The sequence below is a fragment of the Rissa tridactyla genome, chromosome 6, assembly GCF_028500815.1.
Source record: "Rissa tridactyla isolate bRisTri1 chromosome 6, bRisTri1.patW.cur.20221130, whole genome shotgun sequence".
Classification (NCBI taxonomy): domain Eukaryota; kingdom Metazoa; phylum Chordata; class Aves; order Charadriiformes; family Laridae; genus Rissa; species Rissa tridactyla.
The window spans coordinates 19881090-19901003 of record NC_071471.1 but is presented as its reverse complement, the minus strand read 5'-3'; the positions used below and the strand labels follow the sequence as shown (position 1 = coordinate 19901003).

The window sequence follows — 19914 nt, the reverse complement described above, 5'->3', positions numbered from 1 at the left end:
CGTGTGCTCTGCCAGGTCCATACACGGCACAGCATATGTTTGGTCATGCCCAGTTATCTACTGTCAGCTTACCAGCTGCTGTGAATTGGGGAATGAGCCTGAACGAGGTAGGAAGTGGAACTTTGTTGTTGTTTAAGACTGGTTTATCTCAGCCATAGGAGGAACCACGACTCTAAATATATAGATTTAACAAAAATAGATGAGTGAACAAAATTTTCATGGTTTTTGGGCTTTATGAATGGAACTTGGTCTTGTAAAAAGAGAATAATAGCAAGTGTACACCACCTGCCTTTCAATTTCTAAACTGAATTTATAAAGGGATTTACTGTTCTTTTCTATTAGGATGGGGTGGTCCCATTTTTTTTTCCTGTAAAAATTAATTCTCTGCTCATTAGCCTTACATCTGACATACAAAGTAGAAACATAATTAAATAACTTCACCTTGTTTAAGATTACCTTCTCATAAACATCTGTAACAAGCACTGGGGGAAAGAAGCTTTATCCACAGAAGCCCTGCAGGTTATTACAGCCAGATGCTAAATGGCAGCTTCCTGAATATCGGGGGAATATCAGAGGATTGTAAGTATTTTGCAGTTACTCAGACATTGCAAACAGTGGTATGCTGACAGCTGCTGCCTTTTTTTTTTTTTTTTTTTTTGGAGGATGATGGGGGAGAGGTGCTTTTGCAAACTGAATATTTGTGTGCGAAAGCAGTTTTTTATAATACTGGGAATATCTGCCAAACTAAGCAAAGTACAGCTCGGCTTGGTCCACTGCGTCCACACAAGGAATCGTTCTGCATTCCTTTTGTAGCCTTCACAGGGCTGCTCAAGGGAGCTCTAGAAAGATCAAAACACAGGAGGAGGATGTGAATGAGTTTGGTAGAAATTATAAAATCAAAGGGGCTAAGTAGAGGAGGATAGCTGCGGTCTGTGAGATGGGAGAGAGAAAAATTCCCATCCGGTTTCTCGTGGGATAATTTTGCTGGAAGAGGCAGGATAGCTTTCTAAACTATCCCTGAGAAAGTCAAAGTAGTCATTTCTTTTTAACGTGTGAACCCACGGCTAAAAGTAAACTTGTAAACTAAACTTTTATGTAGGCCTGAGTGTTAATCTGATCATGTGAAGAGGAAGTTTACAGCCACTTTGCCGTGGGGCACTTTGACATCCTGGAATCACATCATCTGTTATCACATGTTCACTGATCCATTACTGTCCTGCAACAAAAACAGCATTCAAGAAACCAAAGTAGCTTGTTTAGCTGGTGCTCTAAAGCAAACACCTTCTCTTCTCTGCTAAAAGTGACTCCAGCCAGCCTGCCCTTGTGGCAGTGTACGTTTGGTCGCTCTCATAGCACTTAATATTACGGCTTTTTATAATTGTTTGTTCTTGTGAAAATCAGCATAGATCTTGAAGAACAGTGAGATGCTCATGTTGCATTACAGATTTAAATACGTTTGAACATACATATGTGCATGGGAGCTTGTTGTTGTTTGCTTGCCTTTTAACCTTATACATTCTCTTTTTTTCTTTTTTTCCCCTTTGCTGGAAGTATTTTGTATGGCTGATTGCAGCTTTTAGCAGATCAGGCAATAGTAACTTGGCTGTTCTTGGAACTGCTGTCAAATAGGGACTTGTAACTTGCTCTTTAGTGATTGATGGTTACTGCTCGGAATGCATACCACAGCTTGCAATGGTTGTTTACGTGGTGCCTTACAGAGAAAACGGAGACCTTGACTGCAGGGATTTCTAGTGTTTTCAAGACTTGCTGTTTAAATGGAAGACCTCTGAATACTTTAAAGGGCCGTGTATTTCAGTTGCCTGGCGAAGAGTGAAAGGCTTGCAGGAATGGCATAGTGAAAGGATCAAATAACGGGCTTGTGCAGCTGCAGTGAACTTAAACATATGTCCTAGTGGTATAGAGACGCTGCAGACTACTGCAGAGATGGCAGAATCATAGAAGGATAAGGCTGCAGGTCAAAGATCAAGAACCTGTGTGCCCTCTGGACTCTGGATATTGCTCCCAGAATAATGTTGTAGTTGAAATCAGTCATAGTTCTTCCAGCTGCATCTGATACCCAGAGTATTCTGCTTTCAGAAGCTACTTTGAGCATCACATGATGATGGGCTGTGACTTTCACAAGACCGTTTTTTCACTCACATTTGAGAGACTTAGAGTTGCAAATATTTGTCAGGGCTTGGGAGGGAAGGCAGGGGGACAGGATGGAGGGTGCTCATCACAAGCACATTGAGTTCTTCCCAGGACAAACTTCCTTGATCAGATATTATCAGTATTTACCACACTGATGTTTTCCCAGTGCTTAAGTTTTACAGAATTTTACATCAGACTTCTGACTCATTACCTATTGCAATAATTAAAAACCACAGATAACACAAATGCAGTATACGTTATTTTTCAGATACTCTTTTCATCGGGGTACGTGCATGTTTAAAAAAAGCTAGGCTATTTATATCTGTTGTCTGATGAGGAGTCCTGAAGACTATTTATAGATTGGAACAGAGAAATAGAGAAACACTTTTGCATAAATGTACATTGCAGATCATGACTGGTATGTTAGTATTTGTGTGTTTAAACAAAGCGGTGGGAGGACAATATAACAGCGCAGTGGTGGAAAACTTCATCATTGAGTAGGGGAGTTGAGCACTGTGATTCATTTTGATCCTTAAAAATACCTGATGGAATAGTCAGCTATTCCAGAAGTCAAAATACTTTTTATAAGTGTGCATTACAGGTCTGTCTTTGCCCTGTTCTGAATCGATATGGGAGAGCAAAGCAAATGGTCTGTATTCTGTATATAATAATAGTTGATCCATAGACATAGAATTTGATAATGCAACTCATAGGTACAAAATTTAGAGTTTAATATCTTCCTAGGTGGGGGGAAGGTAGAAGGAAGCTGGAAAAACGTTTTCCGGCCATTGTTGTGTGGTAGCGTTCTGTGGTATGTCATTGAAATGACGTACCGAGTGCTGGCAGGAGGGTTTGTGGGGCTCTACTGGTCTTGAGAACCATCCCACATGCATACATCAGCACAGCACGCTCTTGCTAGTGTCATGAAGATACATCTGCAGGTGTGCATCAGCAATGGCCTTCTGGCCATCTCTAAAAATGCCTCCTGGTAGCGCTTTCAAGTTTCTTCACCCTGTAACAAGCACTGTCACTGCAAGTGCAGTTCTGGCTGCTACAGCTGCTGCTTTGGAGTGAAGCATCTGGTTGGGATGCATTGTGGGATGTGTCCTAATTAGAGACACTGTCTCCATGTGATAGTGACAGTTTTAAGGAAAGCTACAACTTGCTGAACTCTTGCCTAAACTCTTGACTGTTGTGCATTTGCATGAAGGAAGGATAAGTCAATGTCAATGAGCTCTAAAAGTCTTGAAATTGCATGTGAAAGCAAAGAACTCTGAATTCTGTATTATGACATCTTGAGTAGACCACAATAACTGAAGATTAAAAAGTAGTGCCCCACTACCACCAATTTATATATTTCTGGTTATAAATCCCAAAGCTACTTCTTAGAGATGAGTAAATTTCACAAGATTTTGGGGTAATGCTGCCCAACCAACTTTTCAGTAATAATGTCTGACTGCACAGCCAGCACAGCTTTGTTTTACTCTTAGAATTCCTTTTGCCTTTTTAAGTTTCAAAAAGACTAATTCCTGGTTTGGTTGAAAATGGACTGTAAGACTTTTTAAGATAAACAATAGTATCCCATTAGCTTCCTTATTTTCTTCCATTCAGAATTTAGCCATCTTGTCTTCAAATGATGTTTTCTTGTATCTAAGAATTACATTTATGAGACTTGGGATGTTGGATGATCTTTCTGCCTGAATCCCCTCCTCCTAAAATTAGAAATGTTGATTTCAAAACACTAACTTTCAATTTCCCTTATATAATAGTACAACTACTTTGAAATATTCCATAGCAGGCTATTTATTTCCTTTTGTGTGGTATTTATGGTTCCCTTTGCCATTTAGTTGTGAAAGAATGCTTCTCGAGCTTGATGTTGATAGCCCATTGTGGTTCTTGTGCTACCCCTGCATAGCCCTTAAACAGTTTTGAAAATCAGTCTAATTGTCAAGTTCAGGCAGTTCAAAGGAGAAGACTACTTTACTTACAAATGTAGTTTATAGAAAGCATTTGTGTGTACCAGTTGATATTTTAACCTACAGATCCTTCTTGTAGTATTCGGTGCTTATGGACAATGGTCCCTAGGTGCTCTGTCAGCTGTTACAGACCACTGCCCTGCAACATACAGCCTGTTTTTAACACCTGTAACTATTTACAGCCCCAAATAAAACAGAAGTATTATTCAAAGTACATGCTTCGAACTTACCTACAATGAATGAATAGGGGGATGAAAGCAATCATCCAAGCAGGAATTCTGGGGTCCTGTTTTTAGGTGCCAGCAGCCTGTTCACTGTGTCCACATAAAACTGAGGATGTTTGGAGCTATGGAGCTAAGCGTAACTTCTTTCCTCTTTCTTACTGTTCTCAGTTTATTTTAATTCCCATTGGTCTGTCTCTAACACACTACAAATCGTAATTGTAAATACAGACTCTTCCCCTTGGAGGCCTTTTTACCATAAAGAAAGCTAAGTCAAAATTGCAGAATTGCTAACTGTCAGGAGAAATATATAATCTCTCATCAGGTTCTTTGGGTTTTCCCCCAAATGGTTTTCAGTTAAACTTTTTAAATGGATATGTTTTTTTTGTTTATCTAAACCTGTTGGTTTTATATGATATTTATATAATGCATTATGCTAGAGGTTGCGATAGAAATAATGTACTCTGAAATCCAGTATTGTTAAAACTTAGCAAGAATTTTCCCTACAGACATGCAATCAGAGGATGAAGTGGTAGTAATTAAGCAGCTAATGCTGTGAAGAAGCAATCTTTAGCTTTTGAGATAATTTAACAGGAAGCAGCATTTTCAGTTCCTACTTCAGGAATCAGATAGCTCATTGTTGGGTTTTTTTTGTCTTCCTCCACATGCACCCCCCCATCCCTGGTTTAAGTGTGTTTCTTGTCCTTTACCTTTAATCCAAATTCGTTGACACTTTCTAATTAATTCTCAGCCTTTTCTCAGAGGTTGAAACCACTACAATGTCATTCGAATATGCCACTCTGTTAATTGGCTTTTTGCCCCAGCCGCCTCCTGCCCCTTCCTGGTGGTCTCTGCATTACGTCTCTCTCCAAGATACTCTTCTTTTTTTCAGTCCTCCCGCTTCTTTCCTCCCTTCCCCAGCTGAGTTTCTCGTCTTTTATGTTACTACGTGCTTGTTAATCATAAATTCTTACCTAAATTTTTTTTTCCTCATCCCTAACTTCAGACAGGGCAGTTTTTGTTACTGATAACAGTAAAACATTAGGTGCAGTGTCACTCTTTCAGAGGAAGGACATTTCAGGTTTAAGGGTGTGACTTCAGCTGTAATGGTGAATGATCTTTGTAATGGTCTTGTTGGGCGAATGTTGAATGTTTATATTTTTTTCATTTGTATAAATTAATTGTAATCATGCAGAGAATCATCTGATTACCTCAGGTTGGTTGCAAATAGTGAGGGGTCTGGAGAACAAGTGTTATGAGGAGTGACTGAGGGAACTGGGGTTGTTCAGCCTGGAGAAAAGGAGGCTGAGGGGAGACCTTCTCGCTCTCCACAACCACCTGAAAGGAGGGTGTAGCAAGGTAGCTGTCAGTCTCTTCTCCCAAGTAACAGGTGACAGGACAAGAAGAAAGAGCCTCAAGTTGCACCAGGGGAGGTTTAGACTGGATATTAGGAAAAATTTTTACACTGAAAGGGTTATTAAGCATTGGAACAGGCTGCCCAGGGAAGTGGTTGAGGCACCGTCCCTGGAGGTTTTTAAAAGACAGGTAGACGTGGTGCTTAGAGATATGGTTTAGTGGTGGTTCTTGTCAGAGTTAGGTTGATGGTTGGACTAGATGATCTGAAAGGTCCCTTCCAACCCAGGCGATTCTATGATTCTGTGTAGCTAGAATGAGCTGCTCAAACTCCTGTGCTTGTAAGATTAGTCTTGTCTTCTTTCATTCAACTTTGAACTATTAAGACCTCCAGCGATAGAGACTCCTCAGGCAATCTAAGGCAGGATTAGATTTACAGACAACAGGGTTATTTTTGCCCTTACAGTCCTAGTCTAGTTCGTTTATTTAGCAGGGAATCTAGTTATCATTGACCTAAAACATAAGCAAGTGCTGGCACACTTCATTTCAAGTTCAGTAGCTCCTAAGGCTAAGAAGAAGCGTTAGTAGTCCACAGCTGTGTTATGGGTTATTTGCATCCCGACATACCTGTGCTTTTTCTTCCTGCTCTGGTTCATAAAGGTGCCACGGCAACTGCCAAATCCGAGGGTTTTAAAGAAAAAATGCATGTTAGAGTGTTCCGATCATGTTTCCACTGATTTCCCATGTATCCAATTCTTAGGAAATAAGAACCTTGAAGAGCAACAACTACACCTCTGTTCTCAAAATTGAAGTGAATGTTGTAATCTAAAGTTACACTTTGGTTATCGCATTTGTTACTCTAAAATAGCAATCAGAAATTTGATAGTCTTGCTCAATCCTTTTATGAATTTGCTTGAACTACGATGCTGGAATTGCTCAGCGATGTGAACTAATTCTTACAGGTTTGTGTTAGAAGTGGAAATCTGTAAAGGGTATTTTATTTTTTTTTATTTGTTCTGTCTGTATTCCTGCTGGGCATTGTACAGTGTAAATCCAGGCTTCAGTGCAAATAATGACGCTTCTGCAATATATTCTGTGATAATTTATTGCCAAAAATGTGCGTGCTGTGTCCATTTTGATGATGATTTCATACAAGTTTCTTCATAAGTTATGTTTCTCTTTAAGACACTACTTTACGTGTCTCTCTAGCCATGGAAGTTTCTTCCCTGCTCTAATCACAAGCTGCTTCTGCAGATGGCCTCTTCTTCTTCCCTTAAAGACAGTGTAGCTTCTCTATTAGGAGAGGCAGATAGCAACCTAATTTCTAGTTTGGGCTCAGAGCAAATTCTACTTTAAAAAGATAAACATAAGAAGACCCTAATCTTCCTGGAGTATATCGTGGTGAGTGGCAATTTATATACCAGTCTTCAGATCATAGCAAATAGCATGTTTTTATGGTAAATCTACAGGCAACGTGCCTGAAGATGAGCATGTCCAGAAATGCTGCTGTGTCCTGCAGATGGTTCCACTGCAAGTAGTGACGGTGCCGTTGACCTCCCTGCGTAAGCGAGAGGAAAGCTGCCCCAGCAGCACGGTGCTAAAACGCTGTGTTAAAATAATGCTGAGCCTGTGAAGTCAAACACTCAGAAGTTGGCAAGTGGCAGAGCGGGATTTGCTTTTTGCAGCTGTACTTCTGAGCTCGGCAGCCTTCAAACTGTGCTGTGTCCCACTTTCTCCCAGATAGCGTTTCACTCTGGTAAAAGGTGGTAAGTTCTGCTGCAACTCATCCTTTTGTGTTCCTTTTCTGACAGCATTTTTCCCTTGAATCTCTTCTCCCCAGCCCACTCTATCTGTGTATTTTGTAGTTTCCCTGGGATAGCCAGCGGGGAAACCTGACAGAGCGTGACAATCCCTGTGTTCTCAGGTTCAGCTTCGTGTTGCCCTTTGAAGATGCAAAGTCCTGCTAGCGAGGACAGGACTGGATCAAAGCTCCCCCTCCTCTTGTTTGATTTGTGCATATACAGAGAATTTAAATAACTTTAGTCTTTCACTTTAAACTGTTTTGGGGTGGGACTGATGATCAGATCTGTCTTCAGGCCTGTTATCGAACCTGACTTTTGCTGAAAATCCTCCAACACTAGAAGTGTGAGATGGGGCATTTCAGTCCTCAGTGCTGAAACTCAGGGGTGAGGCAGAGATGTTACATCAGAAGTTGTGGACACAGCTGAACTTCATGTACAAGAACTATGAGGATTCTTTCCGTTGTTTAAACGTTATTTCTAAATGTTAGTTGGTGGTGAAATACAGAAGATAAAATGATGACGCTCCGAAGAGGATTTCTGTTGGTAATTTGAAACAAACTGAGCATTTTGTATAGCCTTCCGCGCACTGGCCGGGATTCTGCATGACTGTCTTGGAGTTGCACATCTTCAGCGTTGGTGCGGAGAGTCTCTGTTGCAATGGGAAGATTATTCACTAGGAGCATTGGATAAAATATTTTTGGTAATTCTTGTTCAGAGAGGACTTACTGGGCAGTAATTGAGTGAGACAGGTGGCCAGTGTTCCCTCAGCTCAGTTAGTCAAAGCTATACGTGTATTTTCCATTGACATACCTAAGAAAACACACATTTTGTACATGTGTCAAACTGGTATGATGAATAACAATATAAGAGTATCTCCCTGCCTTATGCGAACCTTTCTTCCTGAAAGTAATGAAATTCCAGACCTGGCATATCTTTGGGCTGGTTTTTTTTTTTAATTGAGAGAGAAGATGGTTTATTAGCATTATGTCTACCAGTTTTCACTGGTTGGCCAAACAGATTATCTTATTCCAGAAAAGTGATTTGTATGAAACCAAAATGTATTTTGAGCAAGGAAGCAGGTAATATTAAAAAAGGGTAATTTTTTGTTTGAGATTCACAGTTGCTTTTTCTTACAACAGGTATTTTTATTTCTACTGCATGCCGCATCTCCATTGCAAATGGAAATTCATGTCTGCGTGTATTGTTTGCATGTGAAATTTAAAGAAGACATGCTTCTGCTATTTCAATAAAAAGTAACTATAAATGTTTAATAATCTTCTTGCGTCAGCCACATACCTGTATGCCACTGCATAGGCCACAAAGCCTTGATACAGCATCTTGAAGCTAAAAAAAATTTGCTTCCTCTTCTCTGTGGTCTCAGCAAGCTTGACAGATACAGTATATTTAACCAAGACAAAGTCATTAGTTTCTTTTAGATGCTGGTGCTTTTCCTCATTTCCTGTAGTGTTTACCTTTTTATTTTTTTTTTTTTTTTTTTTTTTTTTAGCATTTTCTTAAGCAGAGAACCTGTAGTTGCACTCAAAAATACATTCCTCTGTCTGTCAGAAGAAACGAGAGTGTGGGGTTATATTAGTACCCCATTCACACTTTAAAAACTGAAATGCTTTGTGCTTCTGAAAATGCCTCGTTTCCAAGTAATTCGTATGATGTAAAATACGCTGTTTGGAGAGGCTTTTAAAAAGGTCTTTCGCTAGAAAGATTAAAATAATTTTTATAGGCTTAGGAATTAGGTTTTTTAAGCACTTAATGTTTTTTTTTAAATAGCAAATTTGGGTTTTAAAGCTAGCATAAGTATTACGACAATAATGTATTTTTACTGAACAAAGAACTTCTCCCCAGTACGTTGCCTCTGATGAAATGCATCATCCAGCCCTGGGCACCGTACCAGAGTCTGGCATCCAAACAACGGCAGCCCAGCAGTGCTGGGAGTTCACAATCCTTCAGGGACAGCTTCTCTTCCAGCCACCCTTTCTGAACTTTCATGTTCTTTGCAGTATTAACTGCCACAGTGCTGAATTCGCCCTTGCATTTAAAATTTGTAAAATTTTGATGCTGATGATGTCAAGGGCTGCCCCTTTTCATGAAACAAGCAGTGTTACAGTGAGTGACTTGGGTTAGACTGGGCTGGAACGTGCGCGTTGGCTTCTGAAGAAATGCCTATTAATTTCTGCATTTACATGGAGTTTCGTTGCACTGCAAGGTCTCCTCATCAGGGCTGTGGACTTGCTGTATCTTTGTTATTTTAACTAAAGCAATTGCTTTAATGTGCTGTGTAGGGTTGTCGCCATGACTACATCCCTGCTCCATGCCTGCTTGCCATATGTGTAAACAATTTGCTGATTTTAGTGGTATGACCTCTTGGCCTCTGCCTGTATAAACAAATGAAGGCCAAAGTTCAGAGAGATCAGAGGGGAAACTTTAAACATCCTGCAAAATCTGCAGTCCATTAAGTGTAGGTTGGTATTTGGTTACAGCCAATCCTTTTGTACTTTTAAATAATTTGTTCCTGACACCTTTGAGAAAGGAGGATAGCTTCACCTGCTGCATGAAGGCTTCAGGGAACTAATTGTGTTGGGTTTATGTTAAGAAGCCAGCTTCGATGGTATTTTCTTGTCTTGGGAATGGAAGCAATGCGAACACATGCTTTACTTTTCATTTAGATTGAGATTTAAATGTCAAAGTTGTGGGGACAGGCCACTGGGAAAAGGGCTGTAGTGTACAAAGAATGAACAATATCATGAGGGACGGATGACCCACAGGCAACAGGGTGAAATGTGTGTCAAGGGAGGAGGACAGGTAAAAGGTAAAGTGCCATGAAGATCTAGGAAAATCTATTTGAAAGAGAAATGTGAAGAAAGCACTGGTGTTTAAAAGGAAGAGAGAGGCAGAGAAGTGTGGTAAGAAAGAGGGTTTAAAAAGGAAAGATGTTGAGATTTTGACAGAAGGAACTAAGTCTTGATGTAGTAAGCCGGGCAGCACACAGAAAAGAAAGGTCAGGACTATCCAAGCTCCTGAATTGACCAAACATCCCTACTTTACTTTCTTTACTTTCATCAGCAGTTTTTCCCGCAGGAGCTCAGATTCGAGCCCCAGCTGTGTGGTAAGGAGTGAAGATTCACCTGGCTCCTCCTGGTGGTGTTAAGCACAGCCGTGCTGGGCTTTCCTCACTCCTGGTATCTGCTTGCTTTTGTAAGGCGAACTGAGAGCTTGCAGAAGTCAAAGAACTGGGCAAATGTTTGCTGTGTTTTCAGTTTGAACTTTACAGGAATCACTGCGATGCTGTTGGCATCTCACAGGGTCTTTTGTCATTCGTAACTTTACAACTGAATGTCTCAATTTGATTAGAAATGACTAAATGGTTAATGTTTCTGGATCAGAGAGCCTGATTTAACCCTGGAGATTTTTCTGACTGAAATATTCTTAATTAATTTATGATCAACTTCTATGCTTCTAAAATTCTTTTTATCTTAATTTTCTGAAGATTTACTGAAAATTTAAATCTGTTCTTTCTACATAGCAGATCTTGTATGCTCCAAAAGAATTTTATTAACTTCCAAGTACAACTGATCACCAGTAAGAAGTTTTTAAGGCATTTTATGATTTCATTGACCAAGAGTAAAGCAGAAGCTAAATCATCTATGATGCAAACATTTTCAAAATCCAGCATGTAACCTGATGTGCTTGAAATACTGGTGGTGTAGCCTTTTATCATCATCCTGGGCAGCGTTTCCAAAATGAAACTCTGATAAATTGGCAGCCTGAACAACGGTAGCTTTTATATGCAAACAGCAGCTTCCTGAGAATGCATTTTTTTCCCTAAATCACTTAGGTAGAGGAGATTCCAGGCTTCCTCTGGCCCATTTTTTCAAACACCATTAATACATAATGCATATATAAGCTATAATCTTAAAATATTAATGAAAATAAGTTCGTCTTTAAAACAGAATGGAGATGGAACAAACCAGAAAGACGATTTGGGCTTTGTAGCAAAGGGGGTTATGCCTTCAGCAGCTTCTCTGGCTGTGGAGCAGCAGCAGTTCTCTACTTCTGCCTCTTACCCACATACTGCTGCTTCGGTTCTCTAGATGTCCGTGGTCTGGTGTGGTGTTGAGATTTTGGATGTGAGAACCTTCCTGGTTGGGGGGTATATATGAGATGCTGCGCACATGAGTAGTTAGTGGGTGAAAGCTCACTACTAGGACGGAGCTGCAGTAGAAGTTGGGCTAGAGATTGACTATTTCTAAAGCTGTCTAAAAAAGTGTGCCTTTTGGGATGGGGAGATGTCTGTCCGCTTAGAGGGGCCTCCCCTTCAATATTTTGCTGTTGTCGTTAGAGATTTTCTATTGGGGAATGCAGTCTTGTGGAAGTGGCCCATGGTTTCGTGTATAGGGCTGCTTTCAGAGCAAGAAAAACCATTACGCTGTTGCGGCGGATGGGTTTCCCAGCAACCCGCTTGAACATGCCGGTCAACAAATCCCGGAGCTCCAAGTAACTTCTCGTCAGCCTAGTCGGCTGGAACCACCATCTGCTTTCTGTTCCCCAGATTTCTGTGTTGATAGGAACTTCCTTAAAATGCAAATATCAAGAAAACATCTTGCGTATGAAACATGAGTGAGCATAAAATCTAAATGTCACTTTGACCATAGTATACTAAGTCACTTATTCCCCTTTATTCTGAAATATTGTCATTTTGGTTTAACAGAAATACACTTGAAGTGTGCCTGCTTAATTTATAAGACATCTTAATAAACTGTTACAGTAAGCATGTTATATTAAATAGGGAAAAGGTTTGCTGTCCTAGGTAGAAAATAACAAAATCCCATCTATGGTAATGATGTCAGTTCTCCTTCATACACTCTGAAGAGAGCAACTTGCAAATGTACATATTCGGAACTCAGTAGGAGCTCTACCATTAAGTAATATTTACATATGTGCATTTTATATTCACAGATCCTAACTGACCCGGAGATACCATTCTGACTTTAAGAATTTTTGGTAGTGTCATGAAGTCCTTTGCAGGCAGAGGAAGACTACTATATGAAAACAGAAAAAGCATGCTAATAATCACTAGGCTGGAGAGAGCTGAATTAACATTTTATACAATTGTTTGTTTTTCCATTGTTGACAATTACTTGCAATAACAAAAGTCATTATTTGCTTTTTTTTCCACTGTTGTATGTTTAGTCACCTTTATACACAGGATAAGCTGTAGATCCAAACCCCATTAATTTTTACGTCTTCTGGGTACCTTGTCTCCTCAGTGCACAACCGCCTTTGTGGTGTTCATTTTTTAAAAAAGAGGTTAGGCTTTTTAACTAGAGCTTTTGGCTAGCTCTGCAAGGTAAGTATTCGAAGTAATACATGAAAGTAGGTGTTTGATAGGAACTGACCTGCTCTTAGAGCAGGTGAAAATGGTAATAATCAAATGTTCTCTCTACTTGAGAAGTTGCGCAGTACTAAGGAAAGAAGAAAACCACATTTATATGACCAATATGGGAACACACGCTAAGTGTAAAAAAAACCCCTTGTTTTTCAAGCTTTTAGGATTAAGGTTTTTGGCCAAAAAAGCAGATGGTAAATCCATTTCCCAATGCTAATCTGACAATAATGTTCTCATCCTCTGTGGAGCTCAGTAATGCTGTCTACTTGTCTGAAACCCAGAGGCTGCTGGTAAATGGTATCTCCTTGTGCAAAAAGTCTTCTCTGTTGATTTAGCTGGTGATGGAGGAGTGCCTTCTGCCAGCAAGCAGGTATGGGTAAGGCTGTTTCTCTCGTTTCTCCGCAGTGTGTATTATAAAATAGTGTTTTTTCAGGAGGCAGGGAAGAAGAGTGCTAGGTTGTCCTTTCCTGAGTGGACGGCTATAAGCCATCTTTTACTTATTCTTTTTTTCTTTCTTTAATCTGCAAATGATACTGTCTCTATTCCTACAGATTTGAAAAATGCTCTCTGTTCTGCTGATTCTGCCAGCTGTTTTGCAGAAACAGTATTTAAAAGTCTTTTGAGGTAAGAAGTGAGAAATGACCTTTGAAGAAATTGGGGTAAGCCAAGTGAATAAGTCATAAAAATGCAGTTGTGCAAAGCTGTCTAGATGTCTCTTGAGCACATCTAAATTTGAATTCATCCTCTGAGTAAACTCCAAATTTTTAGATTTTTTTTTTTTAAAGAACAATTTTCTTTGAGTGTCAAGACGCCGTTACTTTTGTTTAATGTAATCGAAAATCACGATAAAACTGATTCAGTTGTAGAGCACTCCTTTAACCTTTACCTTGCAGAATAAGAAGCTGCCAAAGAGAAGGATTTTCAGCTGGTAGGTGGGGGAGGCGCTGACTAAAGGCCCTTCTGGACCTTCTTACTGCTGATGCTGGGAAGGTCCTGATTTGCTTCTGTTTCTATGTCAAAGTTGGTCTCGGTCACAGGGTTTCTTAAGGGCTCTTCGACTTGGTTTGGCCACTTGCTTTTCTGTTTCACCTGGAGTGCCATAAATTGGTAAGCAAATGGAGCCTTTTTCACATAAGGACTGATGTTTGATATTACATGACACTTTCAAAGAATGAAATATTCTGTATTAAGCAGGATTAGACCTGTAATATTTCCAGATCTTTATCTGTTTTTTAGGTAATGACTTCCACGTTGGCTGCATTGTAATTTTACAAATAAGCTTCTGTAGACAGAGCCAAAGTCTCCATGCCCCATATGGACCATCCAAGATGAATTAATGCATGTATTTCGCTCTTATCCATTTTAGGGCCTATCTTGAAATTTTCATAAAACGCATTCAGCTATTTTTGAAAAAGCGAAACCAACCAACTGCTTCATTAAGCCCATAATTGTGTGGTGCAGACAGCAGTCTCCAAAGATGTTACTGCCCTTTTTGCTTGGTAATTGTAGGAGGGAATTCAGTGCCCTCCAGGGCACTTCTCCTGCCATCAGTCTCTGGCTGTTTCCTGCCTCACAGGAAAAACAGCGAACAGTAAATGATTTCTGGTTTTAATTAGGCTGACAAAGATGCGTGCCCTGAAGTACATTAGAAGGTGTAATCATTAAAGAATATAGGCGTCCCTATAGGCGTTTCGTGGATGTCCCTTACAGTCGCGTGTGTCCAGGGATTTACAGTTCAGCAGGCGGTGAGGAGTACGTGTCCTTTTGACTTGTTTCTCAATCTTGTGCTAAACCGCCATCTCCGCTGGTCTGTTTTGCCTGGTGCTGGCCGCCGCTCAGATTGCTGGACCTCCTGGCATGCCACAGTCTGGGTGGCCCCTGGCCTGGGCTGTTGGGGTGCAGCAGCCGAGCCTCCGAGCTCAGCGGCTCCGGGAAAGCGGTGGGTTGAGTGTGTGACATGCGGCTCCAACAGGCTCCGCGCTGCGAGGCTGCATTAGCAGCAGTGTGCTGCTGGTCCTCAAAACGGTTAAATTGACCTCCTTTTGGCTATTTGAGAGACCGGGGATTCGGTGTTATTGCCTATTTGCTGCTAAAAATTGTATTCAAATGGTAGTTTTGAACAAAATAGCTGGCATCGTTGGTGGTTTTGATGAATGCTTATTTAGACTCTTCATATAGAGGGATTTAGGTGTCTTTTCAGCCTTGACTGACTTGAGTTTGGTCCCTTTTTAATAATAAGTGTATGAAACTAGAACTTCCACCGCTGGAATGGTGATTCTGCAGCACTTCAACTGGTACTTTTTGTGCTCAGACTACAGAAATTTTCATGTTACTCCCATTGAGGCCTCAGACCTACTTCTGCAGTGCTTTTCAATTTATTTAGATGTTCCAGTTGAGAAAACAAGTATATTTTCAATTATCTAGTCAACATTATGTACAATAGATTCCATTACAAAGGGAAACTCATACAGTTTTTGCTTCTCATATATCCAGGCTGGAGATCTAGTGTTCAGATAAAGATTAAATTAAAGATTTAAGAAGAATTTTGGCTTCTGCTATTAGAAACTGTAATAAGGAATGGAATTACTAGGCGGGTGAATATACATGATGATAATTGTGATAATTTTATGGAAGGGAGTTAGCATAATGCTTTTCAGAGTTCTCTGAAGGTGGTAACACACGAAGGAGTAAGGGCAATCCAGTAGGTTTTTGAAATTCCAAATACTTCAGAGAACTGGACAAAAACATCCCTTCTAAGAAACTTGTACATTGTTAAAGTTGGACAGTTCTTTAGGGAACTTTTTTAAAAGTCAGGCAACAAAATGTAGAAGCAAATGATCAGATTTAAGTTGGAAGGAGATTATCAGTAAGATCTCTGCTGGGATCTACTCCGCTCAGTACATTAATGATGAACTGGAAAATAAGGTGAAGTGATAATTTACACAAAAATTTTCAAGGTGGATAACTCTAAATTGGGCTCCAAGAAGACCTGTAGAGGAGTCGCACAGTACTTAACAACTGGGCGATAAAGTGGTGCGTGAAATTCAGTGATAGTATGTGCCCGGTAATGCGTAGTGGAGGACGGGGGTGAGGGGAGCAAATCTGCCTGTACGTAGTGTGTGAAGAGTTCCTGTGCACAATGAACTGCTGCCACCTGGAAAGAGATCCTGGAGGCATTATGCGTAATATTATGAAAATATCGATAATGAGTGATCCAAAGGGTGAATATGATGTTGTGAATTGGAACAGAACAGGAAGCCTGGTTATGTTACTGTGGCCAGCTTGTATCTTGAGTACTGTGTGCTCTTGCTCCATACCTGTCCTCCTCTACCCCTTCTCCCCAGATGTAAAAATAAGTAAGTAAATAAATAAATACTAAAATTTAATAGGCTGGATAAGAAGGAAAGTATGGGTTCTGCTCAAGGAAAGAATAGGAATAAACCTAGATCTGACTGATGGTCCAACTAGCTTGGTATCCAGTCTTCAATAATGACAATTAATAGCTGGCTAAGGAAGAGTATGGGAACTGGGTAAGCTTATAGGGTGATCCCTCTTCTTTCTCTAGTTCCTATGAAGCTTATTTCGTCTGGGTGATCCCTTAGCCTCCAATCATCTGGATTTCAGTGACTGACTTAGCCAGATGTATGTGTGTTTAGTAACCCTTTAATAGTTAGTTTCCTAAACTCTCTAGTCTCCTTTTATGGAGCTGTGTAAGCTTTTTTGCATCCAGAGCAGGTTGTGACAGCTTACACATGTGTTATGTGACAAACCACCTCCTTTGGTTTGTTTTGGCTTAACTCTTCAGCCTGAAAAAGAAAGAACTGCAGAGAATATTAAAAAAATGCCTTTGCATTCATAAATGGCACACAAAAAGTAACTATGGAAGGTCTCGTCTCAAAATCTGATGGCTGAGGTGTTTCAGTGAAATATCAGGTGCCTTGTTTTAAAAAAAATTAATTCATATACTGAAAAAAAATCAGTCCTATGAATCATTGCAGTGAGATTATGTGGAAATCAAAAGCATAAATGGGTTCGAAAAGGGATTAAATATATTCATAAAGGATCTACTGATATTGGTTGAACACGACAGTCCAGTTACATCCTTCAGCACAGGAAATGTCAGGAAATGGAAAACAAAGTAGCGTTAGGTAAACTATAACAAAATTATCTGCTCATTAAAAAAGTTGAAATTTCATATGGTGCTTCCTTGTATATTAAAATAAATACAAGATTTAGCTATATGCTTGTTAAAACTAAAATGCTGAAAGGTAAGACAAGTAAATCTGTGGCTCTACACGTAATTATCTATGATAGGAGAGAGACCATAACTTGTATTTAGTAAAATGTCAAGTAATTTTGAAGAGCACTAAAGCTGTTATATGAGTTGCAGCAGGGATTACAGGGCTAGCTTGTCTGGTCATATAAGGTGAATTTTATTTCCACTTCGCGTCTATGAATAAGATTAAAATAAAGTATAGAAATACTACTGTTAGAATTATTTGATATTCTGTTTCTCACATGTGTTTTCCATTACCAACTGAATGCTTAAAATAGTTCCAGGAGCCTAAAAACAAGTTTTTGTCAGACACAGTTTATAAAATAGTTTCAACAACTTAAAATGGAAACAGCTTAAAATGGATTCTTATAGGTAAGCCTAAAAACTGCCCTCAATAAAGATTAGACCACGGCAGAGTTCCTGCTGTTGCTCGATAGTGGAGTTAATTCCACCTTTTTTTCTTGAGCTGAATACGAGCATCTGTTCATATTTAGGTAACCTTTAAACCTGAAAGGAAGCTGTACGTGTTGTTTGCAGGTATCCTTATAGCCACTCACTGACCGTTCATTCAGAACTGGTCATCACTCACACCTTGTAAATGTAAAACCTTCCCTGCTGAGGAAAAGCAGCGATTATTTTTGCCTTCTCTCTTTCTCTAGAAAGCAGGTGCAGCCCAACCTGTAAAGAAGGAAAATGTTCTATTTAGAATGAAGTACCTTATTAGGTCTGATCGAAAAAGCCGGCTCTTACTCATACCCATCCCCACTGCTTCAGGATGGCAAGGGAGACACATGCTGCCTCCTGACTAATTTAACATCTGCTTGATTAGGCACAGCTTTGAGAGTTATGTTAGCAGGTTAGCACCAATCAAATAACCCATACAGTATATGAAATAGGAGGTGTAGTCAGAAAAATGGGTAAAAACTGATATTGCTGAAATTGTTGGTATGTGCCCTTGAAATGGTTCACTCCAAGTGACTTTTGTCTGAGTTCACAGCAAATTTGCCTTTTCTCATTTGCTTCCACTGTATATTTATATCTGTGGATCGATTCCTTCTAAAGATGGTGTATTTATATCCTAAACGTTTGGCAAGTGACACTAGCCTGCTCTGCCTTGTTTCTGCTTACATTTGGAGATTGATGCTCTGTAATACATCCTTGAAGCATTATGCAGCATGTGACAAAAGCTGCCTCTTGCCTCGTGTTGTTGCGTGCTGGTGCTAGCAGCGTTGGTGCAAGTTTGGCCTTGGTGCGCTGGTTGTGGGACGTAATTGCTACTGAAGCTGAAGGCAGGGAGCGAAGCGTCAGGGTACCTTTTTGGCAGACGGTGCAGTTGGTATGACTCTGTGTTGCAAATCTTGACCTCCCCCAAATCCTCACTAACAGCTACAGCACCAAAATAGTGTCCCAGTCAAGCTATTAGCAACGCTTTGCTATCTAAAAAAGATGGACTATAAGAAAAAAAAAAAAACGCATTAATTTTTAAATTCTCTCCTTTTTTAACCTTGAGAAGCTTATTAAAAAGGATACTGAGTTTTAAGAAAAATTAGTTATGGATACCTTGAATCATTGAACAACCTTGGGGTAGTTCATTTGCAGATTGACTTATCTGCGAGCAAGCTTAATCTATTTGACATGCATTGATCCACCCATTAAAGAAGGTCACTCTCTCATTATTCCCTGAATTGGAGCTTAACATCCCGAACTGCCCAGCTTTGGCACGGTCTTACAGTAGGTGACCAAGTCTTCTCCCAGCCCAGGACGGCTCTACCACCCCTTGCCTTGTTTCTTCCATGTTTTATCCTTCAATAGCACCAGTTGTCCAACAAGCTTTTGTTTTCAGCAAACCTCCTGGCCCTGGTTATTGTCGGGCGGTTGCACTGGAGAGTGTTGGGGAGGTCAGAAGTTGACCTATTAAAAAAACCATAATTGATTTCAGAGGAAGATTAAATGTCTTAAGTGACATATGAAAGCTGTGCGCTTTATGTTTAACTTTGTGTGAGAGAGTGAGTGAACCAGGGCTGTTTGTTGTTGGCACCTAGTGGTAAGTTCTAAAAAAAACCCCCAAAACAATAAACCAAAAAAAAAATCCCCAAACCTGTGGCTTTTAATTTGCTGAGCAGGAAAACTTTGTAGCAACTTCTGCGCAATGGTTTAAAACCATACCAGAAGCTTGGTATTTTTAATTTTAATTTATTTTTTTTTTAAATTCAGTGCTCTGTTCACTTTCACGTAGGAGGTTTTGTGTTTCCGAGATACAGATGTGGCGGGCCACCCCCTCAGCTGCTGGACGTCAGCGCGGTGCCAGCGCAGGCAGTGCAGGGGACCAGCCTGCGTGTTAGGTGAGAATTTGAGCAGCTGTCTGCCCTCTCTGATTCGTGTCTCTGTTTGCTGAGGTTTGCAGAGCGTTAACACAGGCCCAGTACGTCAGGACAAATTCTACTTGGTATCTGGTTCACCCTTCTGGCTTTTCCACTCTTCCGTTAAACTCGTAATTTCAGCATTAAGATCTATTTTGGACCTAAGTGTGTGTTCTTCTAAAGGAATTATCTGAACTCTGTACCTTTTCTATTTTATTGCTTTTGTGTCTCTTAAATGCTCTTTTCTTCCAAGTGTTATTTTAAACATGGAGCGTAACTTGACAGTACGGTCTGCGCAATCCTTCCTGAATGCTCCCTGCTGCTGTTTTATCGAGAGAAATTGACCTCTTCAAAAATATAATTTAACAGTGCTG

At 40.1% G+C, this 19914-nt stretch overlaps 1 protein-coding gene across 3 annotated transcripts in view; it reads left to right on the top strand.

The window, feature by feature from the left end:
* SPSB4 (splA/ryanodine receptor domain and SOCS box containing 4) overlaps positions 1-19914 on the top strand; it is a 95544-nt gene that overhangs the window by 24849 nt on the left and 50781 nt on the right. The gene's annotated exons all lie outside the window — the stretch shown is intronic.